Raw genomic sequence first — 24,557 nt, forward strand, 5'->3', positions numbered from 1 at the left:
ACACACAGGCTACAGAGTGAAAAAAAAACACATGCTGACATAACCACATAATCACACCACATAACCATAGCAACAACAAGCATGGACTACACTAAAACAAACACACAGGCTACACTTAAAAGCAAACCCCAAAAAAGAAACACACTCCAAGACACATCCATGGCAACAAATAACACACAGTGGGGAACAATTATCACAGGCTACAGAGTAAAAACAAACGAACAAAGAAACAAACAAACAAACTGTGAGACATAACCATGGCAACAACAAAGAGAAAAAAACCAAACAGGCTACAGAATGGTTACATTCTGAGACGTAACCATGGCATCAGTGAACATGGACTACAGTTAAGCAAACACACACAGGCTACAGTGGGGGAAAAAAACACATACTGAGATGAAAACATGGCAACAATAAACACAGGATGTTATCGTAGTAACAGCAATCACAGGCTACATCACACTCTGAGACATCCATGGCAACAACAAACACTGTACTGTAAAGTTACATAAACGACAGAGTTATGAAACACGAGTCAGAAGGTGTAGTGTATTCGAGTTCTTCAGCCTGTCACGTCTGCTGTTTTTGGTTGTTGGTTCTATTTAATCAGAAACCAATTATTAAGAATCTTTTGTGAAAATTGCAAACTGTAAACGTTATGATTTCCCATCACCTCCTGCTTAAAATGCTACACACACATGGCCTGTTCTGCTGTTTTTTTTCTTCGGAGAGCCATATTTCACTTCACTATCCTGATAAATGACTGACGACTGCCTGCTACACTTTATTAAAAAATAATAACAATTTTTGTAGGCCCCCTTTTGTGTCGCGAGGGGCCGCCATGAATCACGGCCCGCTGGTTGTCGCCATCTGATAAATGTGTCGTTTACCAGCTGAGGAGTTATTTAGGACTGCCTATTAATTTAAATCCCATTTATCTCCTCGGAAATAAGGCTGACGCGACTGCACAATGATCAGCCACATGGCTAACTCCGTGTGTGTGTGTGTGTGTGTGTGTGTGTATGTGTGTGTGTGTGTGTGTGGAGGGAGGGAGATGTGATTTATTGCTACAGCTAGCGGAACAGAGGCGCACTATGCTAAAGAAGTCAATCTTCAACCACCTTTTGGTTTATGAGATATGAATTTTCTCACAGAATTTCCTCTGCTGCTTTTCGGAGAAAACTTTGGGCCTACGCACCATTCTGTTGTTGAATTCTGGATTCTGATTGGTTGGAAGGTGTTGAAGAATTTTCTGACAGATTTATAATGATATGCTATTGTTTCTATAGTTACGGCTCATTCACAGGGACAGTAGATGCTGCACGTAAACAGATTAAAAATCGTCTTGAGTCGTTGATACAGTGAAATTTTCTGTAAGGAGACCTTTATTTAACAATTATGGAAGGAGTCTCCAGTGTCAGCACTTTGTATAACTGTAACATTATGCTTTTAGACATCTTCAGGACAGAGGAGGTTATGCTTTGTGGTTTCTCGGGAACAAGTTGCTTTTTTTGTCATATTAACTTCATTAGAGAAAAATAGCTTCCATAACATAAGTGAAAACAGGAACTAACTTGCTTCGCCAACATCTCACAACATTAAATGTAACTTTGATAAATAAAAACTTGGAATCATTGGCAAATTGCTGTGGTATAAGAGGAATAGAACACTTCAGGACGTCCTGTTATGAATGGTAAATCCCATTGTTGATTGATTTGATTTACAGCCGCACACACAATGTTTTATCCCTTACATCTCTAACATCATTAACGTTGGCCTGGCACTCGTCCCCAAATCTGTGCTAGCTCAGAAATTGCTTTTTAACTCTAAATGTACAACCATAAAGTGTCCACAGAGGAATGGAGAGGTGGCTATAATTTATACTGAATAAAGTGTATAAAAAAATATTTTCATGTCAGAGCATTCACACCTAATTCACCTCTTCTCCAGAGTTTAGCATTTTCATGTGCTATTATGCTGCTAAATAGTATTTTTTTTAATTGGAGTAGATGTGAGTCAAAATAACTTCCACTTCTTCGTCTGAGGAAATTCCTTTTCTTTTGCGATTTTGTCCTCATTTTGTGCTTTCAGCTCTCTGTGAGCTTTACCATTTATGGAGTTTTGTGGGTGTCGCTAAATGCAAATGAGCTGTGCCAAAGAAAAAGTATGCTTTGCACTTTACAGGTGATTCATAAACATATGCCTGTGGGTATGAAATAAATCTAAAACAAAATAAATGTTGTAAATCTGGCAGTTTTTAGTTCAGTTTGGCCAAAAACACTTTAAGATTAATAAAGGTCCAATGATTTTTAGTGTGCATACTATATAGGGTGGAAGCGTCTTGCTTTTCGGAAGTGGCCTTTATTGGGAATTGTGCATGATAAGTATGTACAGTAGGTACTGTATTGTCTGATATTAACCATTTTTGTAGCGGGTTCATGTTAAGATCTTTAAAGTGCCCACTACTTATGGTGGAAAGCTCGTTTTTGAATATGGACCTTTGGATGACCCTTGAACTTGAAGGAACAAGATGAAAAATCCAAACACAGGCGTCACAGTTACCACTTAATTAAAGATGGCGGGAGGAGCTGAACTGATCCATCACACACACATACACATGCTTGGCCATGTTTGCCTAACCCTGCTTCTGTAGCTATGGTGTTAATTGAAACCTAGCGTTATTAGGTTACTATGTGTACAGTTATAAATGCCGGATATTAACACTGTTTTCTTTTAATTACTTTTTCATTTTACGTTGTGATCGAGTGCATGAGGGAATTCCACATGCTGCTAATGTGTGTGTGTGTGAGAAGTGTGTATTAGCCATATCAGCTAAAAGGTAGCGAAATTAGCTAACACACTGTTTTCCTGTTGTCACATGCCTGAATATCTTAAAATAAAAATATGTAAATATTGTTAAAAATTATTATAGAAATTATAATAAAATTATAAAAAAAAGAAAGTCACAGAATTAAAATTAACTGTTCATTTTTTCTTTTTTCAAGTTATATGTTATTTATATTAATTTTTAAAAATACTTTATATAAAATTATATTTATTTATTTATTTATTTACATATAAGTTGCTGAATAAGCGCAAGCTCATTCAAGCTAGCTTCCTCGCTTTCTCCCACACAGGTAACACTCAATCCATTAACCTTTTTGCTTTTAGGACAGACTTTGTGTCTAAAACACACACACACACACACACACACACACCTAATCCATTTTTTCCTTAATAGTAGCTGAGTGTGCGAGTGAAAAGGGCACCTTGCGCTCCTCTTGACATTGACTCTGTAATAATTGACTCTTTTTTCTCCTCTTATAGCAATAACAATCTCTTCTCTCTCTTCTCCTTCATTTCTCCATCCATTCATCCATCCATCCATCCGTTCTCATACCGCATTCTCTTTTCTCAGTGTGGTAATATGAAAGGGCGTGTGAAAGGCGCAGGTCGTGTTCCAATTGTAACGCAAATGTTATTCCGCAATTATCCGACGGGGCTAAATGTCAACTGCTTCAGGGGGAGGAAAAGAAATCTCTCTCTCTCTCTCTCGCTCTCTCTCTCTCACATGCATGAGTGTGTGTGAGTGTCCGAAGGCACGAGAAGTCAGGAAAGTGTTCTCATGAGTGCCCATACACACACACACCCCCCATACACACTTTCCATCACTCTCTCTTCTTTCCTTTCTTCACACTCTCACTCTTTTTTTTTCTTCCATCGTGACCAAGTCGTTCCCTCTGACCTTAACCTTAACCTGGAGGATGCTTGTGAGCGCGCACGAATATTAAAGAGTGAGCACGCATTCCTGCACACCGAGGTCTCAGGATGATTGACAGCTGAATGAGTTGACTAACACAAAGGAAGGGGGCGGGGCTGTTTTGGTTAGGAGGTCAAGCTAGCCTGGCATTTTTTGCTTACACACACACGCACACACACAGAGCAACAGTTACAGCAGGATTTTCTCAAGTGTATACGCTATACACTGTTCTATACTCTTTACACAGCAACTTTAGTTCCTGTCTGCAATTATTTCCGCAAAACCGGAGGAAAACATATAACCGCACTTTCTTTTTATCCTGTCATATAGCGTACGACGTCTCATTAAATGCGTATAGAGACATTACGAAGAAAAATAACGTTTGGAAGGAAGTAGCAGAGATCGTTGATGCCTCTGTGGAGTGTAGGTAGCTAGTACAGTTAGCTCGCTAATCTGAGAAGAAGCTAGCTGAGCATGCAACGTGAAAATCAAACCACTGACTTTCACACTGATTAGCGCATTACTTATTTTATGTTCAACTAGTTAGAGTCAAATTATATGCAGTATATAGCTACTACAGTGTTGCATCAGAGCTAAAAAAAGAAAAGGACAACTCTGACCAGGCCACGCCCACAAGTCATTCGAGTGACTCGTCACCTGCTAGCGTGAACGTAGGGTTATTTTGGACTAATGTAGTGATCATGTATTTCTGTTTATGAGACAAGATGTACACAAAAGTTTGAATCACATAAAGTATGATGATGAAACACAATTGTGATATGAAAATGCAAACGCCACAAAAAAAAGAAAACTGCCCACACTGAAACAGGTGAAAAGAAAACACAATCTGTACGAAGTTCAATGAGTGAGGCGATGTGGTCGGATTTTATTTTTGTTTCATAGGGATAAGAAAAGGTAATGAATGCCATTCAAAAAATGCCATTCAAAAAAATTTTTTTTTACAAGATTTCTTTGCTGACAGGCTGCATTTTGCTCTTAAATGAGTAACAAATACACAAAATGTGGTTAACTAGCATCCATGCTAATGTCATGAGGCCATTTTGCATCTTGTAATGATTTGCTTTGAAAAAAAAAAAATTAATAATTTACTTTCATGAGTGACCTCATCAGTCAGTATCACAATATATACATACATATAGAAAATAAAAAAAACAAGAATGAAAGGATGCACTTTTTCTTCTTCATGTGATCATCAGGAAATTAGGACGGTGCAACTTCCTGTTTTGGAATACTCCATGTATATGAGAGGGGAGGCAGTGTTCAGGTAGCAGGGTTGAGTGAATGAACTGAATTGTGCGCAGAGAGAAGAAACCAGATGCTGCATACTGGTGCTCACTTCCACATTCAAGTGTCCCTAGGAAGTGGATACGAGTGTCGCTACACGATAACGCTCCCATTCTGATGTAAATTACAGAAACGGCTTTGATAATTATATTACTCCTTTCACCACTCGCCTTTTATTACATTCTGTCTGTGATATTAAGTCATACGACTCGCCTATTATTAAATTATTAGCTCTTATTGTCATGGGCACAAAACCTTGTGTGCAAATCTGTGTATTTTTTTTATATATCTATATATTCTTCCACACGCTCCCTTATCAGCACACGGATGCTATCCGCTTATCGCTGTAATAAAACTAAAGTGCCGGGCAGGAAATTGGAAGCGTCGTCGGACAGGAAATAACTGCGCTCTGTCATCATCTACAGGCCTGAACATGTGTTCATCCGCACAATGTCGCCTCTATCTGATGCGGCAGCGCTTTGCTTTTTTTGTTGTTGTTGTTTTTTTTGGTGCTTGGTCAGCGCACTCGCGTAGTCGCTCACTCGTCCTGCAGTCGTCCCGGATTATTCTCCATCAATCTCTAGAAATTGGACCCAGGACTCAGAGTGACTGCTGATATGAGAAAAGGTGTAAAATACACAAACTATGGCTGTATGACATGTTTGTGTTAAATTATAAAATATAATTATAGATTATTTATAGAATTATAAAATATTACACAATATATTACATAGTCTTTAAAAATACATCTTTTTATTATAAAATAACTAAATTAACAAAAATAATACAATAAAAAAATACTAATTATTTAATAAATATGTATCATGTGTAAGTTACTTATTTACATGGGTTAGTTTATAAAATAACTTAAAATTCTTAAAAATGTCACATCCTGGTACTTTACACATGTACAGGTCTCATTACAAACTGCAAAGTGCATTATGGGTGCTCTGTATGTGTCTCCAAGGCCCATGCTTCTCAAAAGTGGGGTCCAGGGACTTCCAGCGGGTCCGTGATTTATGTATTTATTTATTATTTAAATTTTGCTACATTGGTGTGAATCATGACCTTCCATTATCAAAGATATTTTATGGATCCAAAAATAGCTAAAAGTTAAAAGAATGTTACTAGGATGCATTGATACTATTTTTTTTTTCAAACTGGATACAAGTTTTTTGGTCCACATCAATACCGAAATAAGTCTGATCTAAATTATCTAACTGATCAGGGACGTCACTGAACAATTTTATTTAGCTCTTAACGATTGGAAAAACCTTTAATTTGTGCAGTTTGTGTGAGTCAGTGCCCACTGTAGCCTCAGATTCCTGTTCTTGGATGACAGGAGTGGAACCTGATGCGCTCTTCTGCTGTTGTGGCCCATCTGTGTTAATGTTCGGTGTGCTGAGTTGCTTTTCTGCTCACCACGGTTGTAATGAGTAGTTATTTGAGTTACCATAGCCTTCCTGTCAGCTCGCACCAGTCTGGAAGTTCTCCTCAGAGCCTCTCGCATCAACAACCATGCTACAGTCAAAGTCACACTTTGAGATCATTAGTGTGAACATTAACTGAAGCTCTTGATCTGTATCTGTATGATTTTACGCACTGCGCTGCTGCATCGTGATTGGCTGATTGGATAAGTGTATGGACGAGCAGGGGTACAGGTGTTCCTAATAAAGTGGCCAGACATGTGTAACTATATTGTGAAAATAAGAACTAATGTGAACATGTGTGAAACATGACACGTGATGTGCCTAATCCAAAACCATGTGTAAAATTCACGGGTGACTTTTCTGTATGAGTTAAGGACTGACGCATTATTTATACATTAATTATTATATAATTAATCAGTTAACAGTATTAATTAAAATAACACTGTATGCACCTCTCCATTTAAAAGATAATTAAATATACTCTTGGTGGTTCCTTGGAAGTGTGTGTGTGTGTCTGTGTGTGTGTGTGTGTGTGTGTGTGTTTGGGGGTGTGTGGGGCTGATGGTGGTGGGGGGATGGAAACGCTTACAAGCGAATAACCCCGCCCCCTTTTGGTTGTACGAGACTCTGATTGGACGCGGAGATTGCCGCTCATTTGCATATGAAGGGAAGGCGAGATAAGAGATGTAGGTGACGCAAGAGCGCCCTCTATCCGAAAAAACGGGAGAAATCTCTTTCTTACTTTTTCTCTCTCTGAAACATTCACAAACGAGACCAAATAAATTTTAATTTTTTTTAATTTATTTATATATGTTATTCAGTCCAGGACTGATTTTGATTTGATTTAAACATTTACCTTGAACTTGACTTGTATTTTTTTTCTTAAATGTAGGCAAGATTATTATTATTATTATTAGGTTGTTCTTTTTCAGGGTGAAAAAGTCGCTGAAATCCAACAACTGTCGTAAAATGTGCACAAAATTTACAAATTATATATGCAACATGTAAAAACATTCATAATCAAAACCCGATAAATCAGATCAATCTATACTTGTTAATTTTAATCTTAAAATTTAAGATTAAAAAATCATCTGCTTGGGTGAAAAGATTATTTTTATAAGAGCAAGTATTATTTTAGTAGTGAGCATTATTAACGTGATTGCACGTGCACGCATCGTAATATATGCATCAAGTATACACAGCCTACTATCATGTATCTACACGTCGTAATCCATAATCCATAATCATCTTATAATAAAGCTCGAGAAGGTATAGTGTGTTCATCTATATGGGGAATAATTTTTATTTATTTTTTTTGCTAGTATTTGTGACGCATTGTACCGTGTTAAGCAAACTGTTAGGGATCTGTGTGCCAGTGCCAGTGTGCACGCGTATGCATGCATACACTGAGGTTAGGTGTGGAGTTTGGTAAGGATCACACGTCGTGCATACGCAGTCAATCCAATCTAACAACATTTCCAAACAAACGAGAGTTGAACGCGCGCGCGCCCGCCCACGTGTTTGCTTGGTGTTCTTCTTTCCGACATGTGGACTGTTTCTCTTCGCTCTCTCACTGTAAAACTCCGCCATTGTTGTTCCTCTTTCTTTTCGGTATCTGAGACGCGCGAGCTTCTCGTCGTATCGATTGCGTCGTTGACTTTTAACGTTACTGCGCGCTACGTGTCACGAGATGCACGAGAGCTTCTGGAGCAAGTGTAGAACTGCCCTCACGCGCCTGCACACGTGCATATGCATATATACATATACATACACGCATGCACGCGCGCAACACCTCGGCCCTCACTTCTAATTGATGTAAATAGGAAGCAGAGGCGCGCGCGCGCTGACCTTCTTCTACAGGGTGAGTGACCCCAATTAATCAGAAATCCTTCCAAGATGCTTCAAGCTAATAAATGGCGGTGGGTGAGATTAAAGAAGCCATGTGAGAGGACACACACACACACACACACACACACACACACACACAGAGTGTCCAGAGGCTGACTGGGGGAAAAAGGAGACACTGACTTTTCTTTTAATGAGCGTTTGAACATTTTTACCCCAACCTGCATATCAAATTAGCCTCGAAGCCACAGTAATGATCTATTAAACTAACTGGTTTTTATCCGTGTAAATACTTCTTAATATTTCACTTCTAATCCCGGAAGTCACTGTGGGACGACATTAAGATGCACAGATTAAGATATTACATTTCATCAGAACATAAATAGGACATAATGTAGGCTAAGACTAATCATAACAGCTTAAAGCTGGCATTTACATTTTCCACCACTACACGTTCTGAGTTGCCATTTTCTAAGTGGTGTATGTGAATATGGATAAAAATTAAATGAATGTGTCCTCGGGCATCTACTAGTAGGACAGAATCAGTTCATTAATCCCCTTAAATGCTGTAAGAGTCATCACCTAATTCATTAAAATGAATATATTATAGATTAGAGGAAAGAGCTGAGCAGCCAATCAGAGTCGAGTGCTGCGCTACAGCATGTCACGTGGGAAAATTTTGAAGAAAATTTTCAAAAGATTTTCCTTTTTTATTTAGGTATTTTGTATATTAGTTTGATGTTTATTTAACTATTTATTATTATTATTATTATTATTATTATTATTATTTAAAAGCCAGAATTGGGTGAAACTCATTAAACTCATTAATAACATTTATTAATAAACTTCAAAATGAATAAAATAATTATTCACTTTACTTATTTGAAGTAGATATAAGAGCACATCTGAGCATTTTAGTCAAGTCAAATAGCTGTTTAAAAGAGTTAGTGGAGATGACGCTCACTCTCAACAATAAATAATAATAATAATAATAATAATAATAATAATAAATTGTTACCCGTTTCCCATTCTGAGAACAAGAGGAACAAAACGGCTGATGTGAAACCCAAGCAGGACTGAAAAATTAATGAATGAATGAATTATTGACCCCCTTTCCTATGGAGCAGGCCTGGTGATACACCACGATTAGCATCACTTTTATTATTATCAGGTATTAGCCACGTCATCCATCATCCATCATTCAGGTTAGCGTTAGTGTTAGCATGGAGTTTACACACTTTATCCAATTAGCAAAGGAGTGACCATGAAGAAAACACACCATAGGAAAGACACTCGATCCCTTACTCAAGGTAACACTCGATCCCTTATTCATGAAGCAACCGAGAAAGCAAAAGAGAGAAAGAGAGAGGGAGAGAGAGAGAGAGGGAGGGGGTGGAAAAGATAAGGCACCAATTAAAGGAGGAACAAAAATGTAACGGAAAAAAAACACAAACATACAAGCCAGATACAAAACCGGAGATGGCGAAGGTACGGAATGAATTTGTCACGAACAAAAGGCTTAATTGAAGCGAACCTGTTCCTCGTCTGTCGTTGGCACATTAGCCATTCGGAAAGATGGGCCGATTCGTATTCAGCGTGAATTATTTAAGCGCTGGACCTCTCTCAGGAGCAGCGACCAAACAAAAGAGGTTCACATGACTTGCTGCTTTGGTACATGCTAATTTTCAACAGATAAGTAAATAAGACTGCAAATTATAACCATAATGACAAGGTTGTTTTAATTTATATATAAAACAAATTTATTGTTCATTTTTTCTAGTTTATAAGCCAGCACCCTGCGAAGGTTTTGTATTTTTGTTAATGTGCTATAAACCACAGGATCACAGCTTCCTAACATTTTTTTTCCAATCATTCATCTTGTTATTCAGTCCCTCCACCAATCAGAAGTCAGCTTATTCAGCAACCGATTACGAGTACATTATTCAGAATTAACAGGTGATGTTATTTAAGAAGTACAAATACAGATACGAAGAGGAGAAGCACCACTTGTTTTTGTTTGTTTATTTTCTTTAGAAAGTTTGCCACAGGGCGTCTGGGTGAAAAGAGTTGTATGCATCGGAACTGGGATCCCATGCAGAGAAAGGAAAAATATTTTTGCATTTTTGCATGAGGTTTTTATTAAAACCATGTTCAAATTCTTTTCTTTTCCCCCATTTTCTCCCTAATGTGGTCTTGGCCATTTCCCAGTGCAGCATAACACATTCACAGGAAAGCGCTATCTACCCTCTTGCACATACATGAGCTGACAGAAGTCCACGATTGCCCAATGTTGCTGTGATTGACAGGGAAGACAGGGTATGCCCCTCCCACCCAGAGAACACAGCAAAACCACACTCTCTTAGAACTCCCAATCTCGGGATATTAGGGTGGGCGCTTTTCTGTTGCGCCACTCGGACGCTCCACATTCAATAACTTTAATATGAAAGCGCGGCGCTCATTAGTAACGTTTATATTTTGAAAAATACAGCCAACTAAATTTGTTAGAAAACATAGCAGGCAGAAATAATAACTATACAAAAAATTTTACAAATAAAAAATAAACAAAAAAAAAACAATCCTGCCCACATCTCTATTTGAGCCCAATGATGAACTGGAGTGATGTAGCTGAGGCTGAGGAACTGTCAGAGCCAGAATTCACACGCTGTGCTGACATTTCTGTCATCTTGGAGTTTTCCAGGGTTTTTCCCGGGGGAAATGCTAAGTAGAGATCATATTTAATTAAAAAATAAATAAAAATGTTTAGGCCACGCCCACCTCTGGTTTAAAGCCAGATGTAGATACAGGTAGTCTCACTGTGTCATCAAACTTTATAAAACACGACATTTTTTAATGAAAACAAAAGAGTAAAACTGTGCATCTAATAAAATGCTACCTGCATTCTGTTGAACTGCTGATTTTATATTTCAGGAATTGTCTCTTCTTAACCTTCCTCCTGAGCAACGCTGCTCTTTCAGCCTGGAGGAATTCTGACATATTGTTTAGCTTGTAGACTTTTCATTAGCGTATGTTTCTAAAAGGCCTTCTGCGCTACAAGATGAAGACGTCAACTGCGATTCCAGCTCGATATGTGTCCTGGCACAACATCTTCCTTCCTTCCTTGCAATCTTCGCAGGCCTGTTTTTTTTTTCCCTCCAACATGGCCGCCAGGAATGATGAGCAGCGTGCTGACAGTTGACATTTACCAGGAGAATCGGCTTGGCACGGTCGATCCTGCTCAGCTTGGAACAACAAAAGAGGCGCAAAAAAACGCAGAGTGAAAAGGACAAAACAATCCTCAGCGCTTTGTTTTGGTTTTTTTTGTTTGTTTGTCTTATTTTTCTTTGTGGATGGTTGCCAGCTCCGGGCAAATTTGTTCCTTTTCCGTAACGAAAAAAAAACTCATCAACATTTTCGCTGAACCACTTTCACTCCTGGCCAATTCCTTTTTTTCTCAGCCTTCTTAACCTGCTTTTTTTCCCCTTAACCTGCAGTAAATTCCCCACGGTTCTCCAGAGCAAACACAAGGAAAAAAAGGTTACTCAGAAGGTTTTGCTGAGCAAACATCAAACGGATATTGTTTTTGACGTCTGGTGAAATCGTCTCAATCCGGCGCGGCGTTTAGGGAATACGGGGTGCATCAGGGCTACGTTCGAGGCCCGCTGAAACTTTAATGAATGCAGGCCAGCGCCGCGTTGTCACCTTGGCATATTTTATCATTGATCAAACATTAGTAGGCAGCTGTTGGAAACTTGTAAGTGTCTCATCAGCGGAGGCGAAGGGCCTCGGAGGCACCAGCTCCAGCCTCCTGCCCAGATGCTTCCTCTCGCATTTATTCTCCTTCCTTCTTTTCCTTTTTTCTTTTTTAAACAGTGTATGTGTGTGTGTGAGAGAGAGAGAGAGCTTTCTGTCAGGTTTTGATTTTCTACCTCATGCTTCATGTCCTTTGGATGCAGTTCCAGCTCAGACATGATGTTGTGCGTCCTCTGGGTTTCACAGATCGTTTATTGATACATTTTTCGCTATATTTTGTGTATAAAGTTCGGTTTGTCTGAGTGCATTTTTTAAAAAACAGTTTCTGCTCTTCATGTACAGTGTGAAATTTACACGTGTTTTTTTTTTTTTTTGACACGTTATGTTTCACACATTTTTCACATGGACTGTGCTTTTATGTTCACACGTGATTTCTTTTCCCCACATGATTGCTTTAGTTTCAAATGATTCATTTATGTTCTTATGTTGTTTTCATTTGTAGGAGTTTTTTCACAGGATGAATTTATTTTTCATTAATCAGCTGCGATTTCTTCACGATTCATTTATCTTCACGTTCATTTTTCACAGGATTTTTTTTTTACATGATTCATTTATTTTCACATGATTCCCCCCAAATAATTCATTTATCATCACATTAATTTTTAAAAAAAATTCATTTATTTTTACTTGATTTTTTTTCATGATTTATTTAAATTTTTAATATTAATTTTTCACATAATTAAATTTTTTTTTTACATATAATTAATTTATATTCAAATATTGTAACGTTGTTCATTTATGATTGAATCATATGATTTTCCCCCCACATGATTAATTCCTTTATTCAATGTTTTCCCACATTGTGTTTTTTGATTCATTTATGTTCTCATGTGATTTAATTGCATCTAACATCATCATTATCATCATCATCATCTCTGTCAAGTCCCACATCAAACCTCTTAACAGCGCAGCTTTCCCTTCTTTTCTCTTCTTCTTTCTCCTGATGAAGGCACGTGCTGCTACGTCCCGCTAACCTCGTGCCTCGTTGGCAGTGATTGATTACCCAATATCTAATTAAACCTGATCCAATCTCTTTATTATGCAGAGTGGAACAAACAAACCCAAGTCCGATGTGTCAGGGCGGCGTGATTGATGACGCTGCCAGTCCGCCTATTGTTTAGCCTAATGTCTCGATGCTTGTAACAACTCGCTGAAGCTCTTTGGCACAATGCGTCGTGTCAGTCCATACTCCATCCGGCCCACGCCGGCCAACGGAAACTGGGTTTTTTTTTTCTCCTCCTCCTCCTCTTTTTTTCAGGGCTGGGAGATGTATAATGGTGGACAGGGGGATATTTGTTGGGTTGTTGGCCCTATTAAACCCGAGGCTTTTCTCCTCCACCCCGAGGGCACGACTGTTTTTAAACGGCTGGGGAAAGGGGACGGGTGACAGCTCGGGCCACTAAACAAACACCACTGACTGATACAGCCGTAACACACACACGTTAATATTCATCGTGATGGCAAAGGTGTAGAACAGCGTGGAAATAAATATACACCACTTTTAACATGGAGGCAAAATCTAAAGTTAGAGACACTGTTGTACTTAAATCAATAGTTAACTGAACATTTAAACAGAAAGGTCACACGAACTTCACACCGTTCACACGTTTCTCACATGTACTACATCTGCCCTTATTTTTATTTTTTCAACAGGATTTTAAAAAAAAATTATTTTACTTATTTGAATTTCTTTTATGTTTATTTTATGCACTTTTTTATTGTAGTATTATGCTTATTTTTATGAATTCTTTAACATGATTCACATATTTTCAAATGTGAAAATATATTTTGTAAGCTTGATTCATTTATTTTCACCATTCATTCACATGATTCATTTATTTTCCCTTGATTCTTTTACATATGATTTGTTCAGTTTAACATGATTCTTTTATATGATTCATTTTTTACAAGATTTTTTTTTTTTACACTTGATTCATTTATTTTCATGTAATTTTTTTTTTACATGGCTCATTTATATTAGATGTGTTTTTTTTTTTAGATGTGATTCATTTAGGATGACATGATTTATTACACATGATTTTTCATCTGAGTCTTTTACAAAATTCATTTATTACTTGTGATTCTTTTTTACCCGATTCATTTATTTTCGCTTGTGCTTCTTTTACTCGATTCATTTACTGTTACTTGTGATTCTTTTACACAATTCACATTGTACAATTCACATTGTACATGATTTATTTATTTTCGTGTGATTCTTTCATATGTGATTCTTTAATGTCATTCATTTTTCACATGATTTTTTTTATTCATTTATTTTCACATGACTCTTTTCCACATGACTCACCTTTAATGTGATTCTTTTAAATGATTCATTTATTTTCTTTTACAAGATTAATTCAGTTTCACATGACTTTTACAAGATTCGTTTAATTTTCATGTGATTTTTTTTTTAACATATGAGTCATTTATTCCCATGTGATTTCTATTCTATATGATTCATTTCTTTTCATGTATCTATTGTTTGATTTATTTTTGAGTTCCAGGGCATAACATGTTGAAATGTGTGCGTAGTCACATCAGTATGTGTTTATAAGGTCCAATGCAATAAACAACACAAATATTAAAACATTACAACGTTTAATGTATCAAACATACATAAAGGTCTGAAGAGTGACATCAATTTAATAAACGACTCTTTTATACGATTCACTCGAGCAAACACGTGAGCGCAGATGAGTGTTTGAGCCACAATTTGAGACACTTCCATTAGCAAACAGTTTTTGACCCCTGGCTGAATGGAGGTTATTCAAAAGCGACATGTTGGAAATTGTAGCTTTAATGCTCCGACATCTGATCCCGGTGTCACACGCCTGTAGGCTTTTTTTATTAAACAAACGTGTGTGTGTGTGTGTGTGTTCTTTTTGAAAATATAAGAAAGGTGACACACATCAAACAGCCCTGCACTACATCGGACAGCATTAATCAAAACTGTTTTTTTCTCATTTCCTCAAGAATTAATCATTAAATAATTAATTTCTGGGCTGAAGTGGCTCTTGTGCTTTCCTGCTGCTAAAAATTTGTCCTTGTCTGAGGTTTAGATTGATATATTTATTATTTATCAGATTAATCATGGCTGAGATCCAGCCTGGGCTCATCCAGTGCTATTCAATAGTGTGTGTGTGTGTGTGTGTGAGACAGGCAGCTGCAAATGGTGATTATAAAGACCGGTCACCATTCAATGAAAGAGCCCAGCTTTGCCCTGAGCGTTATTTTTTTTTTTTTCTGCGGAGGAGAGTTGGAGAGGGAGACGCTGCCATTAAACACACACACACACACACACACACACACACACACACACACACACACACACACACACTGCTTGGAAAGGGGTCAGCTAAGGTTCTGGGGTCATCTCTATTTACGCAAAGGTCTTGAAAATGCTCAAAGGACGGAGCAGCGAGTGTCAGAACGCCTCCGCTTCACCCCCTTTGGCCAAAACGTGTCAGAAGTACTAGGCTAAATCTCATTTTTTTTAGTTTCCATTTCTCCTCTGCGCTGATGGACGTCGCACACTTTCATTCACATGCTGCCCCTGAGCCATTGTCGTCCATGAGTGACACTCGAAAAAAAACAAAAAAAACATTCTCTATCAAAATGTGAAGGAAAAAAACAGAACTATTTGTGCAGCATGGAAGGAAATAGCAGGGCTGCAATTCAGAAATCTACTACTAAACTACTGCTAAATGCTGATTAAAAACAGTTAGGCATATCTGGATAGAATGTAAAATGGTACGTTTTATTTTATATTATAAACATGTATACTATCGTAACGTAGCTTTTTAACTACTTGTAACTTTGTAACATTTAAACTAAATTAAATTCTTAGCTACATCACATTTTAGCTACTTTAGCATCATAACTCCAGGGCAAAACCAAAAAAATTTGATGTAGCTAAAAATTTAATTTACTTAAAATGTGATGTAGCAAATAATAGCGTGTAGCTAATGTAATGTAAGCAATAGAAAGCATGCAGATTTTCGACCTGACCTTGCCGTAAACTGCCATAAACTACGTAAAATTGCCGTAAAATAGCATAAACTACACAGAACATGTTTGTTTTCTTTAATCGCAGGTCAGTCGCTAGAGAATCTTCATTGTACAATCTGACATAAAGAACACACAGTGTGTTAGAGAATTCAGCCCAGATTTTTATTGTGATCTTGTACATTGTGATGAGTGATAAAAAATAATAAACGTGGTAAACTTTGCAGTTTAAAATTGCCTGAAGTCTATCAGCCAGTAGCTTTCGTATAAATTTAGGACACAAAGGGACTTCCTGTAATCTATAAACATTTTAACAAAAAAAAAATTTTACACTTACACTTAAAACTTAATTTTGTAAAAAATTAAATGTAAAAAAAACTGTACATGCACTGCCAGTCCAAATTTATTGAAACATTACGGTTATTATGTTTTACATAAGGATTCAAACATTTTGTTTTTATACATCAACAACACAATGCAGAGTTACTGTTACTTCCTGAAGTGTTTTATTTCTTTCATACCACAGCAATTTGTCAATGATTAAAATCTTTCACTTATTAAAGAACGACACATCATACTTTTTATCTGTTTATAATATTGAGGAATATTTATCCATGTAATATTGCGGAAGTTAGTTCCTGCTCTCACTTGCATTGTAGCAGTTCTAAACTGTTAATAAGACACAAAAAGTCATCTTTTGATACTGAGAAACTGCAAAGTGTAAACTTGGAAAAACGTAGTTTTAGCTTTACCTCTGACTGTTACAAAGCACTGACACTGGAGACTCCTTCCATACATGTTAAATAAACATCTCCTCACAAAAAACTTCACCATGTCAAAGATTATAAACACACACCCTGAGTCCTGAGAAAGATCCAGTTCCAGATCCTGTAAACAAACTTTGGATTAATCTAATATTAAATATTCATCAGCTCTGCTACTTACGTCTTTGTTCACGTCCTTTGTAACTGCGTGCCTTTGTAAATGAAGGATTTTGTCCTGCAGATTGAAATAAATGAAAGGAAATGAAACGAGTCTTATTTTGCGATACACAAAGTCGCATTTACACGCAAACAGATTCGGAGACGGGATTATTTACAAATGGCTGTCAGTCCAGGAAACAGCAGCGCCTTTGTCTTAGGCCAAAACGAGATGCTCTGCAGAATGCTAACGCCAAGCAGCTAAACCTCAGCAAAAAAGAATGGTGAGGAAAAACAAAATGGCTGCACGGTAAACAAGATGTAGTGTAAAGTCCGACAGTTTTTGTCAGACCATTCTCAAATGTGCTCTTCACTAAAAATAATTCTAAAATGTACAGCACTTTGGTCAACTTTGCTTGTTTTAAATGTGCTTTATAAATAAATTACTTACTTACTTAAAGATTGTGTTTCTTTGCTAAAAGCAATCGGATGGTTCTAACTCTAACTTTGTGTTGATAATTATGCTAATACGTTTTTTCCTGCTCATTAAACATGACAAAATTATGCTAGTCAAGATTTAAGAACATCATAAAGCCCTTCAATATTAACATAAAATAGATTTAATGCACATTATCTGTATGTAATTACAAATGGAGTTTTTGGGAGTTTTATTTAAGCAACTTCAGAATAATTGTTAAACTAGAGCATCTGTACTCAGTTTTTGTACTAGAGTAAAAGTTTCTTCTTACACTCTCAGTCAGCTGGAATCCTTATTTATTTATTTGTTTGTTTGTTTGTTTGTTTGTTTGGACTGCAATAAGGTGTTTGTATGATGAAACCCGTTAGCATAAATTAGCCAGGTGAGTGACTGGATTGTCTGCTAGTGAACTGCGCTTGACACCTTTGCGTGTATTATTTTATTCGCTAATATGAGTCTTTTTTTTTCTGTATTAACCAACGTTTTATTGTCATAATCTCTTTTAGATTGGAATTGAGTTTTTGTTGTTTAAAATCAGAATGCTATTTAAATTATCATGGTAGAAAATTGATAATTGATTAGCTAACTTGAAATAATTGTCTTTTTTTTTTAGCAACATTTTGTTTTGATGACTGAACTACAATATATAGAACATTGGAGTCAGAAGACATGGGCACATCAAGGCATGCTAGTTAAACACGCTAGCATAAAAATGCTGGTTAAACTCACCAGTGCTGGCGAATGATGTTTGTGAAATAAATAGGTCATTAGATAGTCTTGAAAGTAATTTCTGACTGACTTGTTCAAAATCCAAAATTAGGAACTGTTTGCTAGTCTATTTTCTCATTTTCATGTTTCAATAGCTGTTTATTTGTTAATTTCATTTTTTTTAAAACTGTTTTTAGCAAAACTCCTCAGTGTGGCTATGAGAATGGGAACATGACTGAGGTGAGCGGGAACGGGAACGGAACGGGAACTTAGACTGAGGTGAGTTTTTGTTGCTCATATAGCAAGGTTTGCTAGTCAAATTAGCCAGTGCTTTTGAATAATGTTTATGAATTGAAGTTGAGCTAAATCTGCTTGTTAGTTAATCTTGAACGTAATTTCTGACTGACTTGTTAAAAAATGTGAACTTCGGAATGTTTATTAGCTGATTTTGATTTTGATACATTAAATGTAACTTCTGACTCATTAATGTTTGATTAGCTGTTTTATTAGCTAAACTAACATGTTTTCATGTATTTTAGTGAAACTAATTGATGTAGAAGTTACAATAATGGGAAGATCAACAGATGGAGGAGTGTGTGATAATCTGCAGGAAACGGAGGTGCGTTTTTGTTGCTAATTCAGCAACGTTTGCTAATTACACATGCTAGAATCATAATGCTAGTCAAACTAGCCAACTAGCACATGCTGACTCAGGCATCTTTTCCATCTTTTATACGATGAAATAAAAATAGTTTCTGGCTCCAAACACGGGCCATAATTGTACATCAGAGTCGGATATTAAGACGAGAGAAGCGACAGGACGCCTCTTCACATCTTGACGTCCACAGGGCAATCAAAATCGGCTCCATGTCGGTGTGAAAAACCCATTTGTGTTCAGAAACAAAAACATTTCCCCTCCCTCCCTCCATCCTTCTCAGTCATAATAGGCTAGAAAGTCCGCTTATCGGCAGCCATGCAAAGCCAGACCTCATCACAGGGCCATGTTGCTCTGTTACAGGAGAAAAAAATCCAAAGTGAATTAGAACCAAAAGTGATCTCTCTCTCTCTCTCTCTTTCTCTCTCTCTTTCTCTCTTGCTCTCACTATTCTTTTTTTCCCAAAAAAATGTGTAAGAACCCATTTCGAGCACCAGATCCGCAGGGACTAACCCTTTGACATAAAGTCATACTGTGTCGCAGTTTTAGTCCCTAAATTTGTCCATCAATTATTCAGAGCTCACGCCGATCGTATAAGTGTAGGAAATTACGAGCGACGCTATTTTTTTCCCCCCTCTCGGGCAGGAAGGCAGCGATACGCCGGCCTGTCCGAGGGGCCAGAATTATTTATGCATTAGAAACCAGCGAAAGGGCTAGACACATTATTTTAAACCTTTCATAACATGCATCAATATTTCATAAGAAATAAATAAAGGATGTCGGCCTTGTTTGGAGGACAGCTGTAGCTCCGCGCTCCAGCGGCTCCAGGGACTCGAGGGAGGCCGCCAAAAACCCCCGCAGTAAAACCCTCCATTTCTTTTTAATCATCCACTTAGTGCATTGTGGGTAGAGGAGCTGTCAAGGTGAGCCGACGGCTTCTTCCATGGAGGAAAAGAGCCGCCTTTTGTTGTTCAACTTTTTGTCTTAAACACTTTTTTTTTATATCCACTTTGAGCTCAGAGATGGATTTTTACAGTCTGTGTAAAATGAAAAAATTTCCATCCAGGTCATTGATGTAGTGGGGACTTGAATAGGTTGAAGGTCGAAGAACATTTAGAGAGAGAGAGAGAGAGAGAGAGATGACAAAAGTGCTGTACAGCAAGTTCAAAAAGGGACAAACAAGACCAAATAACTTCAAGGACAAAACAAAATATTTAAAAGCGGACTCTTTGGCCAACTCATTTCTCTAAATAATTATTACATTTTACGAAGAAAAATTTGATTTTATCAAAAAAAGTAGATTATTTTTCCTCTAACAGCACATCCCAAAGTGTTTTATTCTTATACTACAACAACTTTACCGACAATTACAGTTTTTCGTTATTGTAAGAATGAAACGCCATACTTTTTTTCCGTTTATAGCTAAATTTTAATGTTGTGGAACGTCGGTGAAACTACTTCCTGTTCTCACTTACGTTATAGAAGCTAAAAACAGTCATTCCCCCACCAGCCACTCCGTGATTGAGCTGTTGCTATAGAAATGATAACATATTAGAACCGTCATAGCTGCTGTTATAGAAAATGACCAATCAGAATTCAGAAGTGCTGTGTTATTTTATGTAATGATGTAAATAATATGAACCTTCAAGGGAACCTTTTAGGAATAGTAAAAATTCCAAATGTATTAAATGTCTCATTTACCCCAGATGTAGTCGAATTACCCAAGACCCAATTACCCATGTTTGGTTTGTAAAGTTTGCTTCTTTAGTTTTGCACTAGAGCTAAAATGCTAATGTTGCTAAAAATTAATGGACGTCTGTCACGGAACAGTGTCCGTATAATTAGCTGGGACTTACTGTAATCTATAAACATGAACAAAACTTCACCATGTAGCTAAAAACTGGAACGTTTTGAAGGCGGCCATCTTGGACGATCAGAATCACTTCTTTCGTAGTGAGGTTTGGTATGACTCCGCCTACTAGGCCATGCCCCCAAAGTTTGAAGGTAGAATTGTAGCAGAGGTGTGATGTGGATGGCAATAAAGTTCCACTTTGAACTACACTCTTTTTTTTAAGAATGTTGTATGAAGATTTGGGCGTGTATTTTTATGAAAAAGATTTTGGGATATTTTTGGGAGTAGACGCCAGACACCATATTATACCTTTATGTCTACCTTTATGCATATCTGCAGTACGTAAAGAAAAAAAAAGTTGTAAAAATGTTAGGCCTATTTGTGACATTTCAAAAACAATGGCACCCCTAGCGCACTATACAAAAGGGACAGTTGTGTTCATATGCATTGAAGCACGGCTGCAGCGATCCCCGGGGACAGCTTGACTCTTTCCAGGTAAATATAGCTTTAAGGTCCAGGATGGATTAACCCTTCGAGTGATGGAGGATTAACTCATGAAAAATTAAACCACTTTCTGTGTCTAAAACATGGCTAGGGACAAATAAATCCAACAGGACACAGAGTCCAAATTGCTTTTCATGTCACGCTGCACCTTTAGCAGTGTAGGAAAGCATTTTTCTCATTTACTTAAGGAAGAAAACACTGTGTGTCATGCTGTACTAAACAGTGTATTTTTATCTATTTATAGTTATCTTTAAAGTAGCAGAACATCTTCACAACAAGTTCCAGTTGTTATTCACATTATAGCAGCTGTAAACAGTTGTTCCCTCACCAGCCTCTCTTTTTTCTAATTTTAATTTGTTTAATTTCTCTAAGTTTAATAAAACAAACAAAAATAGCATGTAATTTTTTTTGGTTACCGAGAAGGCGTAAACTCCTCTGTCCTGAAGATGTTGGAAAAGTTAAATTGCTCTGACACTGGAGACTCCTTCCACAAATGTTACATAAATCTCTCCTTACAGAAAATTTCACCATGTCAATATTATTCATTTATAATCAACATCTTCTGACCAATCAGAATCCATAATTCAGCAGTGATGTGGTATAAAACAGTTTTGTATCATTTATATCATTTACATTTTATGATCTAAGACAATATTAAGGTCTGTGCCAGTATTGTATAATTCTTGATTATATAATTTCTACTGAGAAAGATGGCACATGACATTGTTAAAAGTTAAAAGCTGTCGTTTCCTGACTTTATGAGCGCTCTCTCTCTCTCAGGCACAACGGGAATATCTAACCAGCGAGCTTTAGCATGCACTCGAGTGGTTTTTTTTTTTCGTGCTGTGCTCTTCAGACTCACGGCCCTCGAGGGAATGGCCATCACAGGCTTCCCTCAGAGAGCATGAAGAGTGCGCAAATGCTCAAATTGCCATAAAGTGCATCTCATTCCTCTAATTGCTGCAGATGGAGCGTCCTGATTCGCCTCTGTCCGGTGAGGGAACGAGGGAATAGTGAGGGAGGGAGGGTGAAGGTGATTTCATAGCTGATGTGCAGAAATGTAACATTATTTTTAAAAAAACAGACTGATTTCATTAAAACAGGCAGAGATTCTTACCAACGCCGCCCCCTTACCTCTTTACGCTAAACTCAGCATTTCAGAGTGTTCTACAAGGAACTGTTCAGTGATCATTTTAGCAGCTATTATGGATTTAGTTTTCAGTTTTAGTTCTCTGTTTACATTTTTCATGCATCTAAAGTACTGGGATTGTGTATGAAAGAGTAAACGCACTCAAAGCCCTATAGGGACGGGATTAGTTTCTCCAGGTGACGTCTGTAATGACATTTTTGCACATCTCTGAAAAAATAAAAGTCTTGCGTACAATTAAAGAAATGAAAGTAAGTTTGTACAGGGTTATTTATCCTACAAACCTGGACGGCACTTCATTATTTTCTTTTGCAGTTGTGCAACCGCTACTTAATAACTACACATTTTTTTTTTGTAATTGTGAGTGGTAAGTTGGCGAGCCAAAAGACTGGCATAACCTGTACTTAATTATTAGCATGCATATTTATTTATTTATTTATTTAAATGTGAATAGCAAGCTGAAAGTATGGCGTGACCAATACTTAATTATTAGTAGAATATTAGTATTTTCTTTTTTTTGCAAATGAGTAGCAAGCTGAAAGTATTTTGCAACCCCAACTTAACTATTAGTAGAGGTGTTTTTGTTTGTTTTTGGTTTTGTTTTATTTTGTTTTGCAATTGAGTGGCAAGCTAGTGGACTGAAAGTCTGGTGTGACCTTTACTTAAAATTTATTATATATTATTATAAGGTTTTTTTCAAAATTGTGAATGGCAAATTAGTAAGTTGAAGTCTTACTAGTCGAAAGTAGCAACTGTCACTTAATTTTATTTTTTTCAGTCTGGTCTAGTGTTAACTATTGGCTCTCTCTCCTGAGGTTCACAAATTTGCTAGTTAAAAAAATTAAACTTTCATTTTTGTTCAGTTTGTTTTGCTACTAAAATAAAAATCTGTTTTCACAGCTGAAAGCTTTTTTTTCAGTCTGACAACTTCTTTAGACCCAAGTATCTTTAATTAGCCAATCAGAACACTGTAATTGCATAATGTTTGTTTTTTTAAGCAGCAGTCCAACTAAAAAGAATGCAAAGCATTTGATTTTGCATTGCTAATCACTTGGGTAAATTTTGACCTGGCGATTTTGTAACCTTTGAAAGCAAGAACCAATAGGAAACAAGAAGGCGGCACTGTGGCGGCATTAAGTTGCTGTTATAGTACTATTTCCTTAATGTCTCTTGGTGCAACAAACAGACTCGCTAGCTTCTGTCTTAACTCTCGGGAACACTTCTCTCAAAAATGCTAGCACTTGTTAGCTAGCTGGCCCTGACATGACACATAGAGAGAATCACGTATAAGCCGTTATTGTTGTAGAGCTTTGATTAAAGTACATTTTCCATATGTGATAAGTAGTGTTTAACATTTTCCACCTCTGAATAGGATGAAATCCTCTCGTTCAGATCCGTCCCCTTTCACGGCCAGCTCCGTTTAGACCTCGCTTCTATAATCTCGGTGAAATAACTCTTTTCTCCTGCTTTGCTTTTATCTCCGTGTTCCTACAAGCCTGCATGAATAAAGAAGTCATTATCTGAGGGACCACAATGGCTCCAGACGTCCGCCTTCAAGATGTTCTATCCGTGATATATTGATCAATCTGTAGAGACTAATCGCGTGCTAATGAATGGAGCGTTGGAAAGCTAATGTATCTGCCTGTGCAGAGTGCAAATGAAGCCTTGGCAGCGGCCAGGGTCAAACCCTGGCGAATAATAATTAGCACAGACGACAATAAAAGTCAAGAGGCGTTACTCTTTCACTCCAGCAGCTATTGACCAGCTGCATGTAATCGAGATGTTCAGTAGTACACTAAACTGCAGGATTTTTCTCATCACTTTGCAATGTCTGAATGCAGTAAAACACAACATTTAAACAAATCATAATCAGTAATCAAAAACTAACTGAAATATTGTGTTGATTGTATTGTTTTTTTTGCTCCTTTTCATAACATTTAACACAACATTGGTGTTTGATGGAGGGAAAAAACTTAAATTGCCATGTACAAGCATTACAAACATAAATGCCTTTGGAGGCAACTGTGTGAGATTTGAGTTGACTGTGTGATTATTTGAGGTGACTGTGTGATTATATCAAGCGAATATGATGATTTGAGGTGACTGTGTGATGATTTGAGGCAAGTGTGTGATATGAC

The 24,557-nt window shown here is 37.2% G+C and overlaps 1 long non-coding RNA gene across 1 annotated transcript; it reads left to right on the forward strand.

Annotated features, from left to right (window-relative positions):
• Positions 1-7,718: 7,718 nt before the first annotated feature.
• On the forward strand, positions 7,719-18,976 carry LOC117596844 (uncharacterized). Its single transcript, XR_004577832.2, has 3 exons — positions 7,719-8,356; positions 18,459-18,540; positions 18,801-18,976. It is a non-coding gene; the product is annotated as an uncharacterized LOC117596844 (long non-coding RNA).
• The last annotated feature ends 5,581 nt before the right edge of the window (positions 18,977-24,557 follow it).

The sequence above is a fragment of the Pangasianodon hypophthalmus genome, chromosome 1, assembly GCF_027358585.1.
Source record: "Pangasianodon hypophthalmus isolate fPanHyp1 chromosome 1, fPanHyp1.pri, whole genome shotgun sequence".
In the NCBI taxonomy this organism is placed as follows: domain Eukaryota; kingdom Metazoa; phylum Chordata; class Actinopteri; order Siluriformes; family Pangasiidae; genus Pangasianodon; species Pangasianodon hypophthalmus.